A 17,044-nucleotide genomic window follows, 5' to 3' on the forward strand; every position below is an offset into this window, starting at 1 on the left:
ATTTTAATTAATCAAAGACACGCCGAGCACACACACACAATAAAAACCTAGAATGTCGAGGCAGCAGCCAGACCTGGGCTGTGAGGAGGGAGATGCAGGTTGCTTGTCTCTCCTTTGTGCACATGAAAAGGGCAAAAGATTTTGTGCCATATGAAACTTGGATTCTGATGTTACAACACAACTTCGATTTAGCATCATTCACCGACTCAGGTGCCAGAAAAAACACTTGCATCGCACGCACATTTCAGAGTGTGCACTCTTCTTTCATTGCCTGATGTGCATTCCACCATAATTCAAGCTGAAATACCCCCAAAGCTATGTAAGCCCATTGCCGTATCACTAAATCACTAATTGTCGAATAAAAGTGACAGATTTCAAGCACGACTTTCTGTAGCAAAGCTCACTATTCCCCGTTGTCATTCTGTTTGCTTTCAAGCAGTCGTTCCAGCCAACATGGGCATGCCGTTTCCTTGTATGGTCAGGGCAGGCCAGCTTGAAGCTGTGTATAATGTCTGAGATTCCTGAAGGCCGGCTGGGAACGGAGATGAGGTCCCTCATTTTAATCATTCTTTCTGGCCGGCTGCAGCTGCACCCACTCCGCACCACAAACCACGCGTCACGCTAAGAACTCCTTGATCGGACACCACAGCTGGGAACACCGATTTCGGGAATGCTGCTGTCGACATTCTCTCAAAGTCGGGTGAAGATATGATTATCCCGTTGCCCTTTGCCGATACCGAATGGGTCAGAAGTATCCCAGCTGTCTGCCTAATTTAAGCCACGTCATTCATGCAGGAAGCTATGAGAGCGGCCCACGCTTCTAAATGTTCTCACGGCCACATTTATTGTTGGGCTCCGATAGCCGACAGAGATTCAAGAATTGTGTTCAAAGACGGCCTTTGAACACAGCTTATGCGTTGTTTGGTGGAACTTGAAACCACGGTCATTGATGTAATACAGTAAATGATGGCAACAAAACACAAAATCATTGGTGGAATACTGTATGTAATAATCATCATGGCAATGCAGCGATTTGAACAATATTAATCTCTCCACTCAGTGACTACTAATTCATATCCAGATCCTTCAACTTGTAGGATTTCTAAAACCAGCAATGGACATTAAATGCATGGAGGCTCCTTCTTAATTCAAATACTGGAGCAAAAAAAAATATCCATAGCTACATCCACCCCCCACACCTCGATTCCAAAATTAAATCGAGGAATCGTATGTACGAAGAGCACAGATGATAGCAGCAACAGTCGTTGAACTTGCTGCCTCATCAAGTCAGAGCTGCAGCACAAATTGTGACTTCATAGCGAATATTATTTCAGCTCGTCTGCATGAAACGAGGTCTCTTTTTTGTCTCGATCCTTTTAATGCTCAGAACTTCAATACGTTTGGGAGTGGAAGTTTAAAAAGTTATAACAACAAAGACATTATGAAGAGGAACTTTATACACAGCCTCACATCTACAAAACACTGTGTGGTGCCCTTTGAAAGGCAATATACATGGAGATGTTACACAGAAGCAACTGCGCGTGTGATTGTAGTTGGAAGCTGCGTTGAGCAACACAGAGCACTGCCTACACATGTGCAGTCCGCACAGGCTCATTACCGTAGTAACGGCACTTCAGGATACCCTCAGAACTATGTGCCAACTGTGTTTACAGAGCTGACACATTTAATTTAATGCTGTAATGAGATACAGGCAAAGGCTACATTAACAAGCTTTACATCCAAACAGACAGAATGATAATTTGGCAGCTCTGAATGGTCTTTCACAAGCACCTACTAACCCCTGCCTAAAATAAACAACGGAATAACAAAGCTGGAGAGCCTCGTGCGTTTGTGTAATGTGCAGCCATGAGACAAATGTCAACAAAAACTATCCTGCAATATAATTCTAGAGTTAAATATAGGGCACTGCAATTATACAATTGCATCATAGCTTCAGTTAAAATCTAATTTTACAATATCTACAGGCATAAGAGCAGCTCCACTTACTAAAATGTTTATTATATATTATATTTGACACGCATTGTTTTATAGCATTAATTATTAGCACGTGTTTATAGGGAACCATATGTTTAGCATATAAAATATATGAAAGACAAAGATTTAGAATCAATCGTGTTGATATCCCCATGTTGTGGGGTGGAGTGGTAATGCAGTGGCAAGCGCACGTCACTCTGGACCCGGCAACCTGAGTTTGATTTTCAGGGCACGATTCACATCTGAACTGAGTGACATTCGACTTGGTCACGTGCCCACTCCCTGACCCCACCACACTCAACTTCACCAAACCTGCACTGTTCAAAGTCGTGAAGTACAGCCAGACAACACCCAAACAAGACCACAGGGAAGTGTTCATCCAGCAGTGGATTGACAAAGGGCTGACAAATTTAAAAGCATGCGGTATAATAGGCCGTCGGTAGGAAACCACAGCACAGTAACATTTGCAATCACAGCTTGGCACAATTAGTTTTGAAACGGTGCACAAGTGCCTTGCGTCTAATTGCTTTCATTGAGACAGCTGGAAGCGTGCCTCGCTCACCACGCATAATTACGAACGCATCCCCATGGGGGCTTCATCTGTATTTCAAAAGAAGGGCCGGGGTTACTTGGCATTCTGCTGCATTATGTTCCATATCGCTAATGCAATCAGGACATTGCTCACTTTTGTTCATTTACGTATCCATGTTGTGAGTAAGAGACACACTTTTGCTGAAAGGTGATTTAACTGACAGATAATGGCGTTTCATATAGATAATTCACGCCAACTATACATAATTATCATAAAAAAAAATGCCCACTTTGGTTGAGGAGGTTGTGCAATTATAAATCAATACAAGTATACATAAGCAATTCACTATGTTAATTTATCTTTGATGCACAGTGACCAGAGATGAAAGATGCAAGGAAGAAATAAAATGGGATACCCTTGACAAAGACTGGATTTTTTTAAACATGAATCACCCACTGACCAATAGGAAGATCATGATGGAGACTATGGTGAGAATGGTGATATGTTACTTGTGATCGACATTGCTATACAGCCGTGAAACCTGGATAATTTGCAGACAGAACGGAAGTTGGCTGGTGTAGAATCGTGATTATTTAAGGAGATTGCTGAACATCACGTGGGTTGAGAGAATGCTAAATGAGTATTTTTACGACCTTGTCGACTTATGAACGTTGTAACAACTTTGAAGGCACCGAAGATGAAACGGCATTAACTGGTAAACTTGACCATGACTGGTATGATGATGGTAAGATGATGGTCAAGATGGAAAACATCATGAAGTGGTTGGATCACCAGGGCAACAGGAGTGCAACATGTTGAACTTGTATTCTTTGGGTCTTTCGGTAAAGTCACGTAGATAGAAAAAATAATAACAATAAAATAAAATGAAAATCAAGTGAATCAAAAAAAATTAGTGATATTTTTAAAAATATTTATTCACTTTATTTTCATTTGTATTATTTTATTGTTAATATGTTTTTTTTTTATCTACGAGACTGTATCGAAAGACCCAAAGAATATGAATTCCTGCAGTCACGAAAGCTTTAAGTCATGTTGAACTTGATTCGGTAAAAAATGTTAATACATTACAGTTGACCCCAATCACAGCTTGGCACAAGCGATATATGTGATGATGGTGTCAATAAATAACCCTACCATAGCCGATTTTCACAGACAATGTACATTGTAAGCTGGTTCTAACATGTGCTGTACTTCCAATGAGCCTGTTCATTGTGCTTCATCATTCCCTTGCAGAGGTAAGTGAGCGTTTTGAAATGTATGCAAACTCTCTGGTAATAAACGCCAAGACACAAAAAAACATATCGCTTGCGTTTTGAACGAAGTAGACTTTCTTACCCATGTGAGTACCCACCCGTCTTTTGTTCCGTTGGAGTATTTTAAAGAATAGTCACAGCCTCTAAATTAAGTACTCTATGCCCAAACTGAGTAACTCCCAGGAAATACTATATATGTCAAAAGCAGCATTCCAGATTATGATAAAAGTGATCTAGCACATGCCAGAATTTGCCACGTTCGTGCCGAGATGTATGATAGTGAAGCCTCTCTTCTCCCACCACACGCACACTTTCCAACAAATATCTCCCCTGGTGACCGTCCTTTGCTGATATTATATATGGTATACATTTTACAGGCCAGCCTGGTTCCATATATCATAGATTGAATCTCTACTGGGGCATCGTATTTAATGATCATTGTAAGTTTTTGTAATGACAGTGCCATTTGTCGAACACCATAGCAACAGGAAAAACTTTGTTTGAACTCAGAAGCTCGTTTCCTTTGTTGCTTTACAGACGCAACACAAGAGACCCTCTGGATCTGACCTCTCCATGTCGTATATGATGCAGAAAACTCGTGGGTAATGAGGGTACCATGTTAGAAAAGCAACGGGGGTTATTGGCTATCCCCAACATAAAACAAGCTTTCTTTTGTTGCTTTGCCAAACGCAAACTGTCGTGAAAAATCAGATATGAAACTTAAATGCAAACTTGAGGGGATCCAACACTGCAAACCACAAACACGCAAGAGCTCGGTATTGAATGGCGTGCACGCCACCGATCAGCATTTAGTCATTGATGGACGATGCATATATTTCATTTCATGTCTAGATTTCATGTCTGAGTTATGTAACAGTGACACGTGTGTTTGTCTGCAAACTAGTTGCAAACATATACTATTGGAATCAGTTCGATTGAAGCTCCAATATGCAACAATTGCTGTCGTTGTGATGGAAAAACGTACAATAAAATTAATAAAAATATCAACTAAATCGTTTTTACACGTTTTTTTTTCTTTCTTGCAGAGGTATGCAGTACTGTGCTGCAGTTATCAGAGAAATAAAGAGACCTCTACTGGACAATTCTGAAAATTAAGTTAGTTAATTTAGCTAAGCCTCTATTGTACGGTAAATACAGTACTGTAATAATACACTTTTAATACTATAAAACAAATTTAATGCATACTGTATTTCACTACAATACGTAAGACGGTTGTTTAGAAGTCAATCATTTCCTGTCACCTTGGTTATTTATTTTAAAGCTTTCACATTTACGTCATATGTAAGGCCATTTCCTATCCAATAGAATCGTGGTAAAAACTACTACTGATATTGCTGATAAATATTCGTTAGAAGGTGGGTTGTTTGTTTGTGATCTTTGAACATTTGCCCCTTGATTTGTAAGCTTATAAAATGGCTCTTTTGTACAAGTGAAGTTGAGGTAATGAGATGTGACATTTTTGACATGACAAAAGCATTACAGTACCGTAAAATTCTCATTATTTATGATCATTTATGGGCCTATTCATTACCCCCAGCACATATTTCCACATCTCCAACATCACACTACAATACTGCATGTACATGATGAAAAAAAAAAGCTTGTGTAGCCAGAAATTGCTTGCTCATGCCATCCAGGGGATATTTTGTCCTCTTCCATGCTGCCCAGAAATCCTGGAACAGGTGCAAGTACCCACAATTTGCCCCATCACACGTGACCTGTCAATTCACAAAAATGTGCATTCATTATACTGGACACTAATCGTGACTGAGTAACAAAAAAAGCGTCCTTCAAAATACATGTTTGCGTTTAAGTGCCGAATAAAAGCATTATCCCTAATACAGAAATATATGTTTTACTTTGAACAAATATAGAAAATATTTTGTTACTGTATAATAAAAGTAGTTCACATGGCTTACTTAACCAAACAAAATACCCGTTTCCATGAATGTTGTGGTAATACCTTGACTACATGAAATCAAATATATGTGAGTAAGTATGCTTAGGTATACGACCCAACCTTTGTACACACTCTCAAGGCAAGGCCCTAACTACGGTATCAGAAACACCATGATGATGCAATGAGCAAAAATACAATGGCAGAGGAAGCCTTGCTTACTTTGCCCTTTTAGACAGTCGGTGCAAGTGCATTTTCTCAAAAGACATGTCCACTATACGGCAGCCATCTGCATAATGCGTCAAACCCAAGCTGAAGTTAAATGAAGGGGTTAACATTGACACGTCATACGGTGGTGCCGACTTCTGCTGCATTAGCAAATCTCGCCTGAGCCTTTTTGTGGCACCGGTGTTGAACAAGCAAAGTGATTTACTAATGCTCTGTATGCGGACTACACAGCTACACATGCCATATCCACTACCCACCCATTGCACTGTTAGGATTGTTTTAGATTACACTAAAATTGATCAAAGTTACACTCTTGGGGAGCAGTGGCCTATCGGTTAGCGCACTTCATGATCCATTCCGGTGACCTGAGTTCGATTGCAGCCCACGGCCAACATCAGTGGCGAGTGATATCAACATGCCTTGACCAGCGTGGTGAAGTAGGGTCAAACAACCTACACGACCGGGCAAGGCGTGGAGAATCCTTCGTCTCGCTATTGATTGACAATGGGCGGAAACTTGTTATTAATGTTGTATTATATAACATGAGGGTTGTTAATGGGGAGAGGAAAGGCACTCTTTTAACCCAGTCACCTCGCCCTGATGGTCCTTACTCATGTCACCTCACAACAACACTCCACATCCCCCCCCCCCACCTGACTAGATATGAATAATGGCTTGATCGATAACAATGAGTGAAGCAGCGATTGGTAATGATGAATGTTAGCGTCATCCATAACGATGCTGCATTAAGCTCCATTAAGACTGTGTTCATCTTAGTAAATGGCATGTAAAGGTTTAATTTTTCATTCGTAGCTTTGGGTGTTAATTAAGTTGTCCGTCATCATTTTACATATGTTAGCAACACCTCTGCAATATAATTACAAACTCTAGCTAGGCAGTTCAGATCATTCATGAATAAGTTACGTTATGTATCATGCCTACTCGAGTTTAACAGTGAATATGAACCTCATAAGATAACAAGCAACGCAGATGATCTGTTCCATGATGAAGTGTCTACCGCCGGTATTTTAACTTTGTTACCAACTAAGTGACTGCAAGTACATAACACAATATACCACTAACACCAATATACTCTAGTATCATTCTATGCAAAACGGAAAATCGTTGACATTATATTGGTCAATTCTCAAGAGAACATGTATTTGCAGGTCTGCGTCCAGGTCTTAACAATCACAAATTGCTTAAAGTTGAAGGCGCGTAGCCTTCACAGTTCAATCACGCAGCATTATTGCACCCAAGGATTGTACAGGTGTGTTATATTTACAGGTGAGGTGTATTATTCTTTCAGCACTGGGGTGTACGAGTTGAACAGGTATGTTTCATCCAGGTGAAGACAATATACAGGTGTGAATTATAACACCAATACGTTGCAAAGGTACACATGTTATACACAAAAAGAAAACTCAACACATTCGTCAATGAGACTGCCCTAAAGAAGAAAATACAACAGGTGACGTTTCGGGCAATGCCCCTTCTTCATATCAGAACAACACAGAGCAGGTGCGTTATGGAGCTTTTCTTGTTTGTTCGCGTGCGAGTCGGGGCGCAGGTGAACGTGAAGTGCAAAGGGGACAGCGCGCAGGGAGAGTCCTGGGAGGAAGGCAGGACGGGGGAGGGGGGGGGTCCCTTACCACTCAGCAGCACGGAGCCCGTGGGTGATGCCCCCAAACACCTCCTCCTCCTTCCTCTCGTCCTCTCAGAGAAGAAGAAGACGCGCGCTTCACGCCACAGGGCGTGAAGCGCACATCCTTTTGCATGCGCTCCTCTTGTACTTTAGCCGTGGACTTCGTTAACTTCTGTGCGGTTGAGTGAGAGAGGGAGAGAATGTGTGTGAGTGAGAGAGAAGAGGGGGGGGGAGTGGATGTCAGTTTGCGAGCTGCTTGCCTGTGGGTCCGGCCGCACCGGAGCCAACCCCTCTGCGGGCGGGCTCCCCGGGATTCATCCATTCATCATGGTCCTCCCTCTCCCCTTCCCTCCCCTCCTCCCCACTCATCCACCCAACCACCCAGCCACTCACCCACCCACTCAGCCACCCCCCGCCGCACACCCCGCGTCACAAGAAAGCTCAATGTGCACTTTCAGAGGGAGTCTGCCTACAACAAGGCTCTTTTCCCCTTCTCCCATTAAAAAAGGGGCATTTGGTGCATCATTTGTCGCTCATTTGTCGCTCTGTCTGCCCACACTTTTCTTGGAACCTCAGTGGTGCGGCATCTAAACTGTGTTGTTTATATTGGGTTTGTAAGTGTCACGTTTGGAATTACAATGCTGAGTATTATACAATAATTAATAATGTTCTGCGTTTTTAGCCCTTTGTTAAGCTATTGTGTGATGAAGGCCTTCCCGCTCCGTATTGGTCATGGGAATTGTTTGACCATACTTATCCATGCCGGTGATGTTAGCCGTGGCCAGTAATTAAACCTGGGTTTATAGTGAAATGCGCTAAACCGCTGTGCCACTGCTCTACTATAATCACCATTGCCACCACTTTAATAGAAATTTGTCATCAGCTTAACTCATTACTGAATTATATACACCATAAGAAGCATAGGTATCATTTGCCATTGCAAAATTGTACATGATTGATAACTATCATGAAGATGATAATCCAGGTTATATATGTTTACAGTTGCTCTTCAGATGTTCATTTTAAATCCAGACATATTGAAGTAATTATTTTCACCATTACAAAGGCAGTAGATGTCTTTTTCTGTTTTCCAGCATTAATAAAAAATATATAAATGCTGTACGTATGTCTAACCATGTGTTAAACAGCAGTGCTACATTCAGTTTGCATGATTTGGTACAACTGCCAGCATGGATGGGCTAGACACCCTTCACCAAACTATTCACGTGGTTCATGGAAGTGGAAGAGTTAAAGTCACTTTGTTATTAATTATGCAGGCTAGAGAGGTCTATTCTTGGTTTGTGAGAGAGTGGATGATTGCAATCAATTTCCACTGAGTCATATGCTTTGTCATAGTCTACAAAGCCTGTGTATAATGGTGTTTAAAAAAAATTTCGAATGGTGTTTCAAAAATCGGATTGATATTGTTTGGTGGTAGAGAAATATTTCCTAACCCACCTATTTGTTTGCGTGGTTCGTTGCCCTCTTAATGTTCCATTACTTTGTTCCCAATGATCGTTGTGAAGAATTGATATACATACCTCTCTAATGCTCGAGGAGGACGCTGGCTAGATAATGGATGATGGCAATGAAGAGGTCTATCCGCTATGTATAATGTACATGGCTATGTTTATTGAAAAATGTTCTAGATTTACAGTACATTAATAAACTATTTTCAATGGCAAAATAGCTTGTAATATACAGTATATACTGTATTAGTGCTTTTGAAGTAAAATAATGGTATTATGGTATAACAAAATACTTTTAGCAATAATATTTGTATTTCTAACTTGTGTTGAAATATTTCAATTCGGTATACAATAACTCCACACTACCTCTTACACACAATAAAGGCATGCCAAGGATACAATACTTTACAGATGCAAATCCTATCCTCCTTCCTATGGGACCTACAAGAACAGGATACCCTTTCACAAATGTTATTTGATTGTTTATATATTTTTTTACTTAGTTTACGAGTGAGAGAAATATAAAATCACTGCAGGAGATATTTAAAAATATATATATATGCCACACAATCAGTGTCAATCTACCTCAAAAAGGCCACGCACATTTTCCTCCCTGGAGCAATAAAGAGAGTTGAGCTGTAACAAAGACATGCGTCACCGAGTCACGTTTGGTTTTGCATTCCAAATCAAATACCCTGACATAACGCTGGAGTTAATTAAGCCTTGGAATACGCGAAAACCCGTGTACTAATGAAATTATAACACTTGTTTGTAATAAACTATATTAAGTGAAACAGAAAATTGCCTTCGTCGTCTATAGTATAAGCCGATATTATTTAATATAACACATCAACGGACATGCTGACATTTTGGCTGGTTTTCAAATAAAACTGCTAGGTTTTCGTGACTGTCGATTCACATGTAACGTAATGAAAACTACCCCCACAAAGTCATGCGTCTCAATGAATGTATACGTTAATTTACATTAGTCTAAGTACAGCACTGTATTTCTAAGAGCAAATTTAGAACAATATTCAGCTATTATTTCTGATGGTGTAACACATGGATATTTGTACCAGTGTGTGTATATTCATGACTGCTTTTGTACAATTTGCGTTATTACCATCTTCCTCACCCTCAACACGATAACGCAGTAAACAAAAAATCGTTACAGAGCAATGTTTGAAGACTGCAGAGAAATGGAAGATTCATAGCCCCCATAGGCTCAACTCCTGGCTTGACTATGATGCTGTCTGAAGCATTTATTGCCAGCCATTTAACATATATTTTTTATGCTTTGCAAAAGTAATGTGCTATCATGAGCTAAGTGGTCATATTCCCTCGATGACCAGATGTCCCCAACACATGAGGTAATTGGTCCACCATCTGCTATAGATTACGCACCGTGCTTTTCACATTTCGGAGCCAACTGGTCACTTGAGGAATGTGACCACTCAGTTCACAACAGTCTGATGCTTACGTCGACTGTAAGCCACGTTTACGGTTTTTTGTTGTTATATATCGTCACTTTAAAATTAATTACATACGAATCGCATAATTATTTGGACGAAGAAATGTTATTCGGCAACACTTGCAACTTTACTCTAAGAAGATCACAGGAGGGCCACAGGATCTCTACATCAGAGCCAATGGGGAGAGCTGAGGAATGGAGGTTGGTCTTTCCAGCTGTAGATGGTTGATGAGGATTGGGGTTCTACAGAGAATGCTGAGGCTGTATGAAATGCTTCCATAGGGGCCGCCAGCTGTGAGACCACAGTAAACATGAAAAATGGTGTTGCTGAAAAGTAATAGTCCCCACTCTTTGGTGGGTGTCCTAGTTTAAGATGAGTGAAATAAAGGGAGTCAACGAGCATATAAAAATGTTCACGGAGACAATGAGAAACCTTGAAGAAGCAGAGATTTTAGAAAGATTGGCATGACTCAACAAGGCACAGTCGTGTAGTTTTATACATATAACTAACGACGTTATCAAAAATTTCCAGAAAACAAATACAAAGCATTTTGTAAACATTTCGAGAAAAAATAGAGCAACGTTGGTGTTTTTACTACTTTGATGAATTTGTAAATCTGAATCGTCTCTTAATGGGAATCACTTGCAAAAAAGATGGCACACAGTTATGCAAGCACTACAACGGTAGGATCGTGGCCGTGTTCGTACACAACCTCACATTTTCCCAGGGAAGCGCTCCATTTAAGAACTGTAAAGAAGCACGCTGCCCAGAAGTCGTGCAGAAGAGAGAAATTGATGGAAACCCACCCCCCCAAGGAATGCACGGATTTGAACATTTAACAAATTAAAAGTGACATCCGCTCTAAAATAAACTGCAGCTACAAATGGCGTTCTGTGCGATGCAGCTCAGCAAATGCCATCGGCCGGTTGGGCATTTCACATGAGTGCAAGCCCTCACTGACAGGGGCTTTAGAAACACAACACCAGAGGGCCATTACTAAAATATTCACATATTATGAAAGAATACATTTATTTTTTAACTATCACTGGATGACCAACCATCCATGGAAATAAAATGTAAAATGTATTCGAATAAAAAATATATTGTCAGATAGAATGAAACTCATACATTTTCAACAGTGGAAATATATTTCTGTAGTCTTCAGGCGATGTATACTATGTAACTTTACTGTACAGTGTAGTACACGCTCCTAAAAAAATACGTTTATTGTGTATTGCAGTACTTCCGAAAGACACGTACACAAAAGCATTTCAGAAAATTGGCTAATTTACTTTGCAATTTAAAACAAATACCTTATTTGATTTCTCATGGCAGCTTGTCAGATAGTATATAGGCAATGGGGCAGAAATGTGAAGGGTAATAGAATCTGGAAACAAATCTTACCCACAGCAATCGCACAAAGGGGGAAGCAGCTGGCCCATTCATTGCTTTGTGTGACAAGACAGAATAGGGCACACTACCCTCCCGACGCGCAGCATTAAAGATTGCATGCGCACGTCATTAAGTTTACATATTATATTGTATGTGCACGGGGGGAATTGGTGGCACGGCGGTTAATACACGGCCTTATGAACCTGGCAACCTTAGTGCAATTCGAGACCAAAGTTAGCATAAGTGGTGAGTGATATATGCACCGGTCTTAGGTGTCACCCCTCTCTTCAGCAGCCCATACCGACCAGTGTGGTCAAGTATGGCTAAACAAAACCCCACAATCACATAGAATAGTTCGGCTCCCATTCAGCACTGCATTGGCAAATGAATGTAAGATAATAATTTAAATGTTCGTTTTTATTATATTATGTATACAATTCATGTTCTTATCCACATTACCACAACTGAAACATTCTTGGAAAAATTATACGTGTTTCAATTCGCACGCAAAGTTGTGAGTTTTAACCGACCTCATAAAGCCACGAGCAGTGGTTATTTTCCAACTGGCATCCGAGTCACATACCACATTCATTCACACATAATGGATACTGCATTGGCAAGATACAAACCGCTTCTAAATTTAACTGGAACAAATGGATGGGTGCAAGGAAGAGTTTCGTTGTACAGTATATGGAGGGCATACATTTTTCACTGAATATGTTCATGGTTGCTGGTAGACTGGGATGTGGCACGTGACTAGTATTCACAGGCATGGCGATGTGCATACTGGATGTGGTGTGCGGGTACGGAAATATTTTCCAGGGAGCCAAGTCAGACAGACATGGCTGAAATTAATCTCTTTCCGGACACCAAGTTTATGTTCGGCTAAAGCAAGCATAAACAACCAATATACAGCATACACTATCTAGGTTTGAAGTTTTTGTGAATGCAGGGAACCATACTCTTTGGTTCTTTCGGTAAAGTCACGTAGGTATAAAATAAAATTGATTAAATCACGACGTTTCGGGCGCAACACAAGCATATACTATGTTAAAACATGATGACATTTAATATCATTGCATACTACTGAAGATAATGCAACAGAACAAAGTATTACAAGAATATAACAAATTAAACATAGGAACATATATCTCATAACAAAAATGACATGTTCATATTTTAATGGAATGAAACAATACTACTGTGGTGCACAATATAAGCAGATGTCTAGTTATGGCCAATGTTACGACGTATATCGTCAGGGGTAGATGGGCATCTGTATAAAATACTAATCATGTGAATAAACCAGAATATATTTCAGCTAAAGCAAAACAAAACATGGCTTAGAGGCAAGAAAGTGTGGTTAGATGGATAAGCTGTATATACTGCCATAACCAACGGTTAAGTCGAATACATAACAATATAATGCCATCTAGGGGACAAACTCAGCATCAGTGGCAAATCATATTTCCAGTACTGTGCACCCTGAAGTACACTGCTCCAGTCCTGTCTTAGCAATACTTTAAACATTTTAAAGATGTGTAAGGTGTACATTGTGTACATTTTAGATACGTTGGTGTTTTGTATTGTGGGTGTGGATTAGGTCAGGTCAAAGGAAGGGGAAAAGCTAAAAATATAAGTTTATTTTTATTTCACGAACATTTGAAAGGCGACTTTTTGGTAAATGTCACAGTTCCTGTTTGAAAAAAATATATACATGTTTACTGGGGAAGACGAGTTAGCTATGCTGCAGATAAATGATGCAAAAGTCCATATTTATGAACACCAAAACCCAAACAATTGTGTGTGCAAATACGTGCCTATGCCAAGCACTCACCCATTAAACTACGTCGGAGCTCACCACCAATACATGGTGTTGACAGCACAGCACATAATCCTTTCATTGATTAATGACTCAAACAATAATTCAAGAACGAATAGTGAGAGTCAGGCATCCTTCAGAAGGGACAACAACAGTGCAATTTAATGCATTTAAAAAAAAAGTAAAAATTTTGTCTCCAAATTAAAAATATATTATTTCCTTATGTTTATACATTTAAAGATGAAAGTGATGTGCTGTATATGCACACTCAGATAGCTACAATCTTAGCATAGCTCGAATTATATTTAACCGAGTACATAAAAAAATATTATATCCCAATTGTGCTCTCTGTGTCATGTCATGAGGTTAATCATCATGAGACCAACCCCCCCCCCCCCCATGTTAAACAACAGCTCATGCAAGTAGATATTTCAGAACTACTTGTGAAATCCGTTCTCATGAAATCTCGTCGATACATTAGGGGGCAGCACTTTCCCACCCAACCTGATGGAGAGAAAAATGCTTTTCACATGACAATAAAACCAACAGGTATTAATTACCAGAGCTGAAATTTAGCAAAACAAAGCATAAAACCTGATGGATTGTAATGGGGTATATTGTGCTGGGCTGAGACCATGCACCCGTTACACTTAGGAATCCAGAATATTCACATCTGAGTGCTTAGATTGAAACCGATCATGTGGACCAACATGCCAGATGACCTGCATTTTAGTCCACATAACTGCTACAATAATGATCGAGTTGAGTGACATGCAAGGATAGCAGTACGAATCTGTGGTAATCGTCAACCCCTGGCATGTGTATAGGTTATTCTGAAATGCATGATTCTCATTGTCAGCTTGCAGAACAATGAGCTATCACTGGCAGCCAGGCTGTTGGACTCTTTGCCTCGGCACAAGCTGCAGGCACACTTCAACATGGAAACAGCAGGTGGCTGCACTGCTTTTATGAACCATTGGCAGGGTTTCATGTTGCTTGCAAGAATTTGTCTGCAGGAGGCAGCAGTGCGCATCCTGAGTGAACGAAAGAGTGATTTAGCCCACATGCAACGGATGTTGCGGTTGTAGTATGGTTAGCACACTGGACTTGGAATCCAGAGGTCATCGGTTCAATCTCCGAGTGCTGTAGTTGAAACAATGGCAAATTTCTTCAACAACCCCCGCAACTCCTGGCCTGTCCACCCAGCAGTATAAATGGGTACATCCCAATTTGTGGTGGGGTAAAGAGGGATACTCACACCTCTTCCAAGACATAAGGCCAGCGTGGAAAAATAGGCCAATACTGTGCCCTCCTGAGCTCCCACCAGTGGAAGCGATTCTGGCAACAGCTGTATGAGCAATTGCAGGGCCTGCACTCTGACCGTTCTTAAGCCACTAATAGGCGGTATTAGAGTCGACCCCCCCCCCCCACGCACACAATAAAATATTTAGCCACTTTAGTATCGAACAGGTGAAAAAAAGCCCTACATATGTTGTATGGGCTTGTGTACTATCAATGTGTCATCCGAGTCACAGTTACGTCACAATACTGCGATGCGTCAACAACAATTTCACGTCCAGATTTAACAGCAACGTCTTGACCTTAATTGCGAGCTGTAGAAATATTTGTGACCCTTTTAAGCTCCAACCCCAAGCCCCCACAGAGAAACCTCAGAATTAACAGAAACCATTTAGCCCCAGCCCTCGTTAACGAATGTCATTTTTGGTGCTTTATTATGTGGATATATCATTTTCATTATACGTGCTAACAATGCCAAACCTATTACATTCATTAGGCCTGCTGATGCTCAGGCTTGTATCGTTGCATGCAATCGCTTGCTGTAGCTAGTGCTGGAGTAAGGACATCCACGAAAGCAAAACGATTAAGGGCATCCGGTCTACTTGTCCACGTTGACTAAACGCATTGGAAGTGCATTGGGCGTTCCATGGTATAATAAACTTGAGCAATTCACACGGAACCAATATTTTTTTTTAATTCATATCACGTTTTTGTATTGTTTGTTGTTGTAACGTTCTTATCCACCCTGACTGGACATCTGTGAAAAAATAGCGTTTTTGCTCATCGGATTCCACCGGTATGAATACATATTCTGATTCTGAACCTGCCAATCGACTGTTGTTGTGTACCCATTTATACTTCTGGGTGGCTCGAAGCGGTGGTGGGGGGGGGGAGTTTAAGAAACTTTTCTCATTGTTTATGTGCCGGAAGATCGAGTCGAACCGGCGACCTCTCCATTGATTGCAAGCGAGTACAGTGCGCTGACCATTACACAAGGCAGCTCCCTGTTTTGCTTTGCCGGGTGTTGGAACTGAAAATGCAAAAGCACGAGAGACCAGCGTGTGTGTGGGTTAATGATGGCGTGGAAAGGGTGGCAAGCCTTGGTGTAGCGCTTGAGAGTACCGCCGTGCGTCAAGTCCTCCGACCTCATGTTGTTGCGGTTGTCATGGATGTCATCGCTGGCTTAAGTTGAGAAGCACTTCTCCTCTCTCCATCTTCCGCACACAGACCTGTCTTTCATTTGCTACGTAAAACGCACAATGAATGGGCTCCTTTGTGAGCACTGGTTTAACGTTTTTTTTTGCTCATAATGCGATTCGACGAGATACAAAACACTGATGCTGTCTAAAAAGAGACAAAAAAATGACAAAGCTGGTACACGACGGACGGACTTGGACCGATCATGAAGAGCATCTGCTGCAGAAGCTTTGCGCAATCATACATATACCATTTGTTTAGGCAAATATATCAACGTGTGCATCTGAATTACAGTTGATTATTGCTTAGACCAATTAATATATTTATTTACAGGTTCATTCCCACTTGACGTGACCAACTGAGACCGAGATTAAACCGAGAAAAACAAAGTACAGTACATCATTTTGAGCCATGTAGACAAACAATTGTATAAAAAGTGAAAGCATACCACCAATATTTTGCACATACAGTGCTAATTAAAACATTGATCTTCACTTTTCTAATGGTTAGTAGACATAAGCACCATGCACGAGTCATCTCTCAGCTGACACGTGGAGCACAATTTAATGTTATGGAATAGTACATTGGCAAAGCACTGCCATTTTTCACAAGCTTATCTTATTTTCGTCAAGATAAAGTGATGTGCAAGCTCCTATCCAGTATGCAAGTGTGCCCTATGTTAGTAATTGCTTACAACGTGCTTCGGAAATTCAACTACATTCACTGAGAGCAAAAGCATATGTTTAAGCTCCAACACTTTCCTGAGGGCTAATTCTTATTTTATTATTCCAGCCTGCATTG

The 17,044-nt window shown here is 40.7% G+C and overlaps 1 protein-coding gene across 1 annotated transcript in view; it reads right to left on the bottom strand.

The window, feature by feature from the left end:
• The window catches only part of LOC144719854 (uncharacterized), a 79,954-nt gene extending 72,087 nt beyond the window's left edge, over positions 1-7,867 (bottom strand). The window contains exon 1 of the mRNA XM_078596117.1: positions 7,600-7,867. The gene's annotated coding sequence lies outside the window, so the exon portion shown is untranslated. The remainder of the gene's footprint in view (positions 1-7,599) is intronic.
• Positions 7,868-17,044: the final 9,177 nt, after the last annotated feature.

The sequence above is a fragment of the Lampetra planeri genome, chromosome 7 (assembly GCF_965212315.1).
Source record: "Lampetra planeri chromosome 7, kcLamPlan1.2.h2, whole genome shotgun sequence".
Lineage (NCBI taxonomy): Eukaryota > Metazoa > Chordata > Hyperoartia > Petromyzontiformes > Petromyzontidae > Lampetra > Lampetra planeri.